Below are 11,305 nucleotides of genomic sequence, written 5' to 3'. Positions count from 1 at the left end.
AAATGAAAGGAAGCTCCTATTTTATAGACTAGGTTTAATTATTGTAACTTATGAGTCCAAAAGGTGACCCATTTGAAATAACAAAGAATGGAAACCCACTTGGCACCCGCTTGAGAACTTTAGGCACACATGGGGCGTATCTCAAGAGCATGAGGGGCTGTTTTGACCTGCTCTAGCAGATCTAGAGCAGGTTGGACGAACCTCTAAAGCTGATGGGGAGCATGTCATCTTCTGAGGGCTTTCTAGCCCCGTCTTGCACTCCCTTTCTTCAAAGTCCCTTGACCCTCCTTGAAGGTAATCATCATCTAATTGGAACCTTTTGATAACACCAAGGAGTCATCAAGAACCTCTAGAACCGTAAGCTTTCTATCCAAATTCCAGAGGCAGTCTGGATTGTATCATCCTCTCCTTCTTGAAGAAGATTCATCCTTAAATCTACAACATTAAAGCACAACAGAAGAACACATAACCAATACATCCTCAAAGTAGGAGGGTTAGCACAAGGGTTAATATCAACACATCCATGCTAAGGAGACACCCATTTCACATATAACCAGACATCCTTTCAGTCAATGGAAGAGAATTTACCATTTAAGGTGAAAGTAAGTTGTCTATGATAAGTATCAAGAAACTCTCCCAAGTTAGTTCCATTAACAAGATTACCAAATAAATTATTATATGTTGGAACAACTAAGGATAAAATTAAGTAGTCATTAGTGTAGGTTACCCTTCCTTTCACAACAAACCATGTTTACACACAAGACATTCTTAGCACCAACATGGCTATTTTTACAAATAAGGAAATTATAATAATAAGAGCTATGATTACCTAAGGTGTTACCGAGAACAAGATCACATGAAGAAAAGAACAAATATTTTAAGCACCTCACATTGCTCTCACTTGAACAACCTTCTAAGATAGATCCAACTTGTCTATCCACATAAGTGAGACAAGAAATAAGGGACAAGAGTTGTTTATCAAGTAGGCACCATAGACTCTTCCTAGAACAACAAATAGATTTACCATCTGGGTTGAGAAAGCCACACATTTTATGCACATCCAAGTCATTCCAAAAGGTGGTTTGAGAGACATCAACACCATATAGGTAGAATTTTAAATCAAATATATTAAAAATACTGTCTACCTTAAGGTAAATGTCATCATGATTCCATGGATTGCTATAAATAAGAGAGGTAGTTACATACCCTTAGAGTAAAGCCTTGAACCTGCTCTCTTGCCTTCTAAACTTGCATCATGTGGACTTTCCCTCTCATGCATCAACTTGGAAGTTGGAAAAATTCTAGTGCCAAAGATAGTAAACAACTAGGGCTTGAGTTTGTCACTAAGCTCTCCTTCATGATCCCATAGCTCCTCATCTTTACTACTCATTTTCTACCTCATCATAAAGTTAAAATTCATAATCTCTCCTTCTTGAGGCCAACTATCTTCATGAGAATATTTCATCATCAAACCATTAGGTACATTAATATACCCTTTAACTCTCATAATTTTTCCTTTACTCCCAAAGTCTTCACCCTTTTGGGTGTCACCATATTCTTGGTTTACCTTATCCCCAACAAAGTAATCACCACCTTTCACCAATACTGTGTTTCTATGATTGGGGAATTCACTTGACTTAAGACTCTAACCTTGATATTTAAAGCAAATAATACCTCTAGGATTGATGTTAGAAGATTTATTACCTTCATTCATTGGTGGATACCTTTGGATTTTCTTCTCAATGGGCTTCTTCTCTAAGGACTCATCGAAATCCTTGCTCTTGTTCCATCCTGATGAAGTAGAAGAAGTGTAACCTTTATTGAAGGACTTTTTTGAACTGTTGTTACTGTCAACCTCAATGGCCGCTTCCACAAGGTCTTCTATTTGTTCAAACTTGTGAAAAACTAATTGAGAGGCACTGTCGTAGTCAACCTATTTTTGAATCAGCCATATAATGCTTTGGTGGTTTAACAATCTTAAGACAAAGAATTAAGTTTTGTAACTCTTCATAATAATCTTCCACATCTCTACCTTCTTATCTCAAGTTATAAAGCTTGGTAAGTTGCTCTTACTTGAACCTTTTCATCACATACCTCTCTCTTATAAGTTCCCTCAATTTATCTTAATATTAAAGGTTGGGATTACCATTTCTTTCTTATTGTACTTTCTTAGTTCCCACCAAGTAGAAGCATACCCTTCAAATTGAGCAATTCATGAGCGACTTTTTTGTGTCCGATTAACTTATTGAGTTAGAAGATATTATTACATTGTACTTCCTAATCAAGGTATATTGATGGATCGCTAGTTCCTTTGAAGATAGAAGAGTGATTTTGATGGATTTAAGACCCGTGTCTCAATCCGTATTTCTTCCTTTATCCTATTAATGATCTTCTTGAGCTAGGGGTTGGTTTCTCAAGTTTTCTTTTCCATGGGGAACTGAACCAAATCTTTCCCTTGATCTCCCCATATATTTCATACAAATTACACAAAGAGAGCCACTTTATCTAACCCTTCATCTTCTCTATGAAGTTCCTCACCTCCTACATCTTCAGTTTGGATTGGTTGATAGTGGTTATCCAAGAATTGAGGTGTGGTTTTTGGTTAATGGGTTGGTTTTATGGATATTATTAATTGACTTGATTGAATTGGTATTGTAGTGGGCGAACCGGATTTTTATTATTTAGGTAAGTAGTGGTTTGGCTAATAGGATCATGTGCTAGTCTAGGTGGGTTGAGCATTTGGTGGAGTGTCACTGGGGTTATAATAGTGGAGGTTTTATGAGCATGGCCACTAGTAAGCGTGATAGTTTTGAGGAGTGTCTTTGGTAGAGTTTAGACGTCCTTCCATGTTAACCATCCTTCCATCCAATCCCGACACCTGACTTTGAATTTCATTTACATCTTGTTTCATACTCATTATGGCCGCTATTAGAGCTTTCATATTTATCTCTCCCATGGTAATTTGGTGATCGTCTCTCAATTTCATTGTACCTAATAAAAGAAATAATAAACAAGAACAAAAATAGAAAACAAGTTATAGTTAAGAGATCAACCTCACAATATCTTGGAGTACATACCTTATTTTGTCTCTTAATTGGCGTCGTAAATGTTGAAAGATCATTTGTACTCTAATTAGAAGGTTTGGTACCAATTGTGGTTTGTGATTGGATTGGATTCTTGCTTGAAGACTCAAATAAAAAAATGAGTACTGACTTGGATCATGAACTATCAATGAAACAAAAATAAAAAAAACTTGAAATAAATAGGACGATGAAATAATTCGGACTCTAGGACTAATCAACCAACTTAGTAAGTGAATTATTAGTTGTTGAGTAGTTTAAGAATCATGGTATAAATTTAAAAATCAATAAATGAAACTTAGATGAATCAAACCTGAGAAAAAGTTGTATTGAAGTGTTGAAATACGTTGGTGAGTTGCATTTGAAGTGCATTTACGAGGAGCCAAAATAGTTTGGGCGCACCCCTAGTGCATGTCAAGCACAAGTGAGGTTGTCTTGACCTGCTTTAACAGGTCTAGAGCAGCCTTAGCATAGTCCAGGTGTACCTAGGATGCAGAGCTTACTATTTTAAGCTACTGCAGTAGATCAGGTGCAGCTCTAGGGAAACCCTAGCGAGCCTTAGGCGCAGATTGACTGAGAAACTTCCTTGGAGTGCCGAGTTTGCCTTTTAGTGGTCCCCCTTTTGTTCTCTTCTCAAAATATTCTCTTGGATCTTCAAAGGTGCCTTTGTACTAACACTTTTGTACATCTTTTCTTTCTCTTTTTAGGATTAAAAACACCTTTTGTTGATATGAATCTTGCCAAGAACATCAAGAACACAAAAAATTTGAAATCTTTAACCCCTTGCTCTAAATGCAATCAAATTTTGAATCCAAGAACTTTTCAACCTTATAAACATATTTCAGACATCATTAAGCTCAAATTCTTCACCAAAATTTTTAGATTTTGCAACCCACTTTCAATTTCTTCAAATTCAAGCTTTCATCAATGGTAGAATCTTCAATATAGTTTTTATTTAGCTCAAATTCAATATTTGGACTATATTAGCTTTAGAAAATAAGAATCTAAGACTAGAAACACAAGAAAACACCAAAATCAAAGACTCAAATTTTGACCTAACCTCAAAATATGAATATTAATATTTTTGTGATTTTTAATTTTTTCAAAATAACAAACCCAAGATTGACTTCGTGGAATCGAAATCAAGTTCGGCTCTAATACCAAATTATAAGGAACAAACTACAAAATCAAAAATTAAATATGATTTGATAAATAAAATATAAAAGAATAGATGAAAGCAACTAAAGATAGACACAAGATAGGAGTCGAAATGCAAACATATAAAGGGTATATCAAACTTTTAGTCCTCAATTCAAAATTACCTACAAGCACCTAAACTCCTATGTAGATCATAAGGGAACCGATTCCCAAGCAACCAACGTTTCTAAATGAAATTTCAACACAAGTTAATCCAAGCTTGTCACTCACTCATAAGATTGTAATTATTCATAATTCATCAAAATTTAACTACCAAATGAAAGAAAGATCCTATTTATAGTCTAGGTTTAATCATTCAATTTATAGGCCCAAAAGTGACACATTTGAAATAATAAAGCATGGCAGACCACTTGGCATCTGCTAAGAACTTTAGGCGCACATGGGGCGCATATCAAGAGCATAAAGAGTTGTTTTGACCTGATCGAGTAGATCTAGAGTAGGTTGGGTGCACCTTAAAAGAAGATGGCGCGCATGCCATCTTTCGGGGGATTTTTAGCCCCGTCTTGCACTCCCTTGGACTTTTCAAATTCCCTTGACCCTCCTTAAAGGTAATCATCATCCAATTGACATATTTTGATAGCATCAAGGAGTTGTCAAGCACCCTAGAACCATAAGCATCTTATTCAAAGATCTGAAGGCAATTTGTATTGTATCAACCACAAAATCTAAGATAATATACTACAAATACATAGCATATATCTTATTAAACACAATTAGCTCTTACTAATACAAATAATGTTATTAGTATAAAATATTTATTATGAATTTAAAGGCTTTATTATATCTTGTAAAATAAAATACTATAGCATTTATTTCCGGATCATGCTGTATGAATGTACAAATCATCTTTAATATATGAAGCAATACAAAAAAGAATTTTCATTGGCAGACTAGAAAAAGTAACGGAAATAAATTGTTGCTTAGTTTCTCAATATTTTAAACTTGGCGATGTTTTTTACGATGAGTGAAATGAAAAATTATTGGAGAAGAGGCCATCTTTGAGATTGCCTGTGTTACAAAAAGATACTTAATTGGATAAAAGTTATAGGTGTAAAACAATCATTGAAATTCTTATATTCGGCAATAACTTTAAGAACCACACCTCTGTTGGTATGAATGTAGTTGAGATAGAGGGTCTATTCTCTAATATAAAATACAATGATTTAGTACCTAAAGAATATGAGGATCAAATAAAGAGTACAATTAAAGCTTCTCCTATAGTAAGTTTATTTTCAAGCTACAATATTTATTTTAATTATCTAACTATATTTTATTTTTAGCATTAGGAAATATCATAGAAATGAAATGGTAAGTTTTACGTATTTTATCCTTTTATTTTTTTGATCGCAGTGTCAAATTAAGAAAAATATATTCAATAATTAATTTTTGTAATAGAATCATGAAACACCCTCGGTTCTGGTCTTTGGAAATTTCCTGCGTTTTAAGTCTTCTGGATATCATACGATTTGGGGTACTTATCGTATGATAGGGTATAATTTAGGGTACTCATCTCGTATGTTTATTAGTATGATTTGGTTGGTTTCTATCAAAGATACAAATGGATCATACTAGTCGTATGTTAGGGTACTAGTGGTATGATGTTAATCGTATGATGCCCTATTTCTAGCCTAGGTGATTCTATTTTGCCTAAGGTACGATTCTAGTGTACTTTTCGTATGGTTGGATACGAGTTGTCCTTGGTGGTCATATGTTGGATAGTGTTGGAGTCCAAGGGATGACTAGGGTACGAGGTGTGGGTACCACTCGTATGGTAGGGTACAGTTGGAGGGGGTGTGGTCGTACCTTTCTGTGGGAATTTTATACAGTTTAAGTTGAGGGTATTCTAGACATTTCTCCTCTTAACCTCTTATGACCCCACGACTTAAAATATTATTGGGACTTCATTTACCCTATTATTCTAATCTTAAACATTCAAAAGCTCTCTCTAAACTCTCTTAAGCTCTTGGGTTAAGCAAAGGCTAGGGTTTCCTTCAAGGTGGTCAATTAAAGCTCTAAAGGGTAATTTTTCTCCGTCTTCTTCGTAATCTAAGACATGCTACTCCTATTTCATTGTTAGCTCAATTAAAGGCATGATTTAATGTATGGTTTTCATGGAATAATTGTGGTATTATTTTGGGTTTTGAATTATATGTTGGGGTTTTGGTAATGGTTTGGTTATGATTTTCCCATGTTTTACTTATAGGTTTTATGTTATAATGGTTCTTTGAATATGTGGTTCCGTGGGAATGATTAATTGGTACTTGGTTTTGGTTTTGGAAACTATATTCCCTCAACATGTTTGATAAAATGCCTATGAGAATGCTTTTGTTACATTGTTGAACGTTTATTAAAAACATTGCATGGAATAAAGTGGTAATGGAACCCTAAATTAGTTTGGATAATTTTAAATGGTTAATGATAAGGTATTGGTGGTCATGGTTATGGTTTAAATGAAAGCCTTGTGGGGTACATGAGAATCCCCCAAGCAAACATAATAATGAACAACTTGCGGGGTACATGGAAATCCTCCAAGTAAACTTAATAATAATGGAATCTTCGGGTACATGTAAATTCTTTAAAAGGTTATCTAAGGATATTTCTAGCAAGCTATAGTTGGTATGATGATACCACTTCTTATAGCCTTGGTTAATAATAAATGGAATTAGTGGTTTGGTTGTATGCTAATGGTTTTAATTAGGCAATAATGGCGGGGTGTTAGATCTAACTGTGAAGGTGTGAGTCCAATGGATGGACACTGAAAACTCATGTTTGTCGACATGAGGATTGGTCATGGAGACCATACACTTATGGGGTACACGGGAATCCCCCAAGTTATACTTGTAAATAAGTATCATGGAGGGTAAAGGGTACACGAGAATCCCCTACCCCTATGGTATCTCTGATTCATGCAGCTACATGCATCAGAGCCCATTTAGGGGCTAACACTGGACCCATCTATCCCATGGGTGGTTCTAGGACGGTTAAGCTACACATACCCAGGTTAATAATTTTAAAGGCATGCTAGAATCGGTTCTCTTTCCCGATATAGATTATATATATGTATGGTTGTGAATGCATATAGTTGTTTATATGGTTTTAAAGGTTTGCTTTATTTTATCCTTATCCTGAGTGTATTCTAGCATTCATCGGCTGATCCATCTTCGAGTGTTGTATCACCATGAAATGCAGAAGTCGTTTTACTCCGCCTGCTTGCTGATCGAATTTGGGATTAGCTTATGTTGGATTAAAGTGGTGAGCTTCCATACTTTAGAAGGCTGCATTTCTTGTCATGGATTTCTCTACACACTTTGGTCATTTCATTGACTTTAGTTTTGGCTATGGTAGGGGGCATGTCCCTACAAAATATTATTTTACTTTCGAATAAAAGCTTTGTGGGACTAGTATGGGTTGGTATGGGCGGTGTCGGTAATGGTGTAACCTTTTCATTGGTATTGATATTGGTATTGGGGCTAACACTGATTATTGGGGGTAATCTCGGGTCCTGGTTGGGCTCCAAGAACCCGACACAACTAGGCCCTGGTTTGGGTCGTGTCAGATTTGTGTTAGAGCCCTAGATTCATGGTCAGTTAATAGTCCATAAAGTCGTGTTGAGTAGAGTCTCTTTTAAGGATATGTAGCGCGCCACACTTATAAAGGAGAGGCTACAAGACATTTAGGAATGTTTCTCTTTCTTGTGTTCTAATTTCAAGCTATAAAGTCTAAGGTCCTAAAATCCCCTCTAATTTCTGTTTGTTGGATTTTTGAATCATGCCTCGATGATATGATATGCTTTAAAACTTCTCTTTCTCAACTGGGGATAATGTTGATGGGACAAACTCTACTCATGGGATCTATACTCGATCTAGGGGTCCAGTTCCTGCTTTTCTGGAGTTCCACCAGTTTTCTTTAGTTTTCCTCAGGATGATGTAATGAATGCAAAGTTTCGTCAGTCGATTCATGTGATTGCTTAGTTGGTAGCTTCTCAGGCTGAGCGTGGTACATTTTCTACTCCATCTTCTGAGTCCATAAGGGTTATCCAGTTTTTGAGATTGAGTTCTCTAACTTTTACTGGTGTTAGGGTGTAGGAGGATCCTTAGGTTTTTATGGATGAGATAGAGAAGATTTTTAGGGTTATACATGCCACAAATATGGAAGGGGTGAAGTTCACTACCTACCAGTTAAAGGATATGTTATACCAATGGTACAAAGAATTGGATAGGGCATGGGGTGATGCTGAGGAGTCATCTTTGTGGGAGACTTTCTCCAATGCATTTCTGGACCGCTTCATTCTTCAGGAGTTGAGGGAAACAAACACAAAGAAATTTTGTAATCTAAAATAGGAGAAGATGACGGTCAAAGAGTATGCCTTGAAGTATCACCAGTTGTCATGGTATACTCCAGAGATGGTGTCAGATATAAGATCCAGGATGAGAAAGTTCACCTCAGAACTATCTCGTGAGTTGATCCTTGAAAGTAAGACTGCCTTGTTGATCAAGGATATGGACATCTCTAGGTTGGTTGTTCATATGCAATAGGTGGATAAGGAAAAGAAAAAATAGTCTGAGATAGAGAAAAGGAAGGGTAAGAAGTTTAGGTTCTCTGATTAAGGTGGTGGCCAACAACAAAGTGGTAGGGATAGTGGTATGTTTCCAAAAAAAAAGTGGGGGGTTCTGGTTCCTTCTCCACAGCTAGTGCTTCTTACCCAAATCTATTGGGAGACTGATGTCAGTAGGGTGGTGATAATTTAAGGGAATAGGTTGCCCAATCTCAAGCTAGTAGGGAACAATTGGCTTTATAGTGTCCTCCGTGTAGGTTCTGTGGTCGGTTGTATCTATCTTTTTAATGAAAGGAGGGATAGGTGCTTCAAATTTGTCATCCAGGACATATGCTTAGAAATTGTCGTATTGGTAAGGTTTCTTCATGGGTGAATAAGGTTTCGAATGCTTCGTCTTTAGCTTCAGCACCAAAGGGTACACTATCTAGTTTCGTCACTGGTCGAAACCATCTTTTTGCTCTTACTACCCTGTAGGAATCTGAGGTATCACCTAATATCGTGACTAGTATGTTAAAAATTTTCTCTCCTGATGTATATTATTTACTTGATTTGGGGTCCACTCTTTCTTATTTGACCCCATTTATGGCTGTTTCTTTTGATTTTGGTCCCGAGTTTATTTTAGACCCTTTTTTTATTTCTATACCAGTAGGTCACTCTATGATTGTTAAAAGAGTCTATAGGGTGTGTGTGGTATCTGTTGGAAGTAAGAAAAACTTGGTGGATTTATTTGAACTAGATATAGTGGATTTTGATGTTATTCTAGAGATGGATTGGTTACACTCATGCTACATATCCTTAGACTGTCGAAATTGTAAGGTTGTCTTTAAGTTCCCTGGCGAGCCGGTTATTGATTGGGAGGGTGGTTCCCTAGCTCCCCAGGGGAAGTTTATATCACATCTTATAGCTCAGAGAATAGTCTCCAAGACGTGTCTCTATCATCTAGTCCAGGTTAAAGATTCTAATTCGGAAGGTCTTTCTTTCTATTTTATTCCAGTGGTGAATAAATTTCCTGAGGTCTTTCCTGATGACCTTCCTGGTGTCCCCCCTGAGGAGATTGAGTTTGGGACTGTTTTGGTTTTGGAAACTTGTCCAATTTTTATTCCTCCGTATAGAATGGCTTTGGCTGAGCTAAAGAAGCTTAAGGAGCAACTTAAAGATCTTTTGGATAAGGGTTTCATCCATCCTAGTGTGTCCCCATAGGGCACACCGGTCTTATTCGTGCGTAAGAAAGATGGTTCCCTTCAAATGTATATTGAGTATCGACAGTTGAATAAGGTAATGGTTAAGATTAAGTATCCTCTTCCAAGGATAGACGACTTGTTTGATTAGTTGCAAGGTGCCAAATTCTTCTGTAAGATTAATCTTTGGTATAGGTATCATCAGCTTAAGATTAGAAAGGTGGATATCCCTAAGACTGCCTTCCATATTTGGTATAGGCACTTTGATTTTCTGGTCATGTCTTTTGGGTTGACCAATGCAACACCGACATTCATGTATTTGATGAATAGGGTTTCCGTTAGTTTTTGGATCTATTTGTCATTGTGCTTATATATGACATCTTGGTGTACTCTAAGAGTGAGGTGAATCATGCCAACCACCTTCGTGTTATGTTGCAGACCTTGAAAGAGCAACAATTGTATGCCAAGTTTTCAAAATGTGAATTTTGGTTAAACACTGTCCCTTTTTTGGGTCACATTATTTCTAGTGAGGGGATCATGGTGGATCCACAAAAGGTTGCGGTGGTTAAGAAGTCGCCTAGACCCACGACTCCAACTGACATTTAAAGCTTCTTGGGTTTGGCTGGATACTACAGGAGGTTTGTAAAGAGTTTCTCTTCTATAGTTGCCCTGTTGACTAAGTTGACTCAGAAGAAGGTAAGGTTCTCTTGGTCGAATACTTATCAGGGAAATTTTGAGAAGATGAAGGATAAGATAACTTCAGTTTTGGTGTTGACTTTGTTGAAAGGCACTGAAAGGTTTGAGGTTCACTATGATGCATCCCTGGTGGGACTTGGTTATGTTTTGATGCAACATGGTAAGGTGATAGACTATGCTTCTAAGAAGTTGAAGGTGCATGAGATAAACTATCCTACTTATAATTTGGAACTGTTAGCTGTAGTGTTAGCATTGAAAATCTAGTGGCACTATTTGTATAGGGTGCACGTGGATATCTTCTCAAATCATAAAAGCCTGCTGTATATATTCACTTAGAAAGAACTTAACCTCGGGCAAAGGAGATGGCTTGAGCTTCTCAAGGATTATGATATGAGTGTTCACTACCATCCAGGTAAAGCTAATGTAATTTCTGATGCTTTTAACAGGTTATCCATGGGGAGTCTAGTTTATGTGGATAAGGATAAACGAGCATTGGTGAAGGATATTCACTGTTTGGCTAACCTTGGAGTTCACTTCCTGGACTCTAAGGATGGTGGCGTGTTCATCTAGAAGGTGGC

This window comes from Capsicum annuum, chromosome 10 (genome assembly GCF_002878395.1).
Source record: "Capsicum annuum cultivar UCD-10X-F1 chromosome 10, UCD10Xv1.1, whole genome shotgun sequence".
NCBI lineage: Eukaryota > Viridiplantae > Streptophyta > Magnoliopsida > Solanales > Solanaceae > Capsicum > Capsicum annuum.
The sequence above is the reverse complement of the archived record's forward strand: the minus strand, read 5'-3'. Positions refer to the sequence as shown.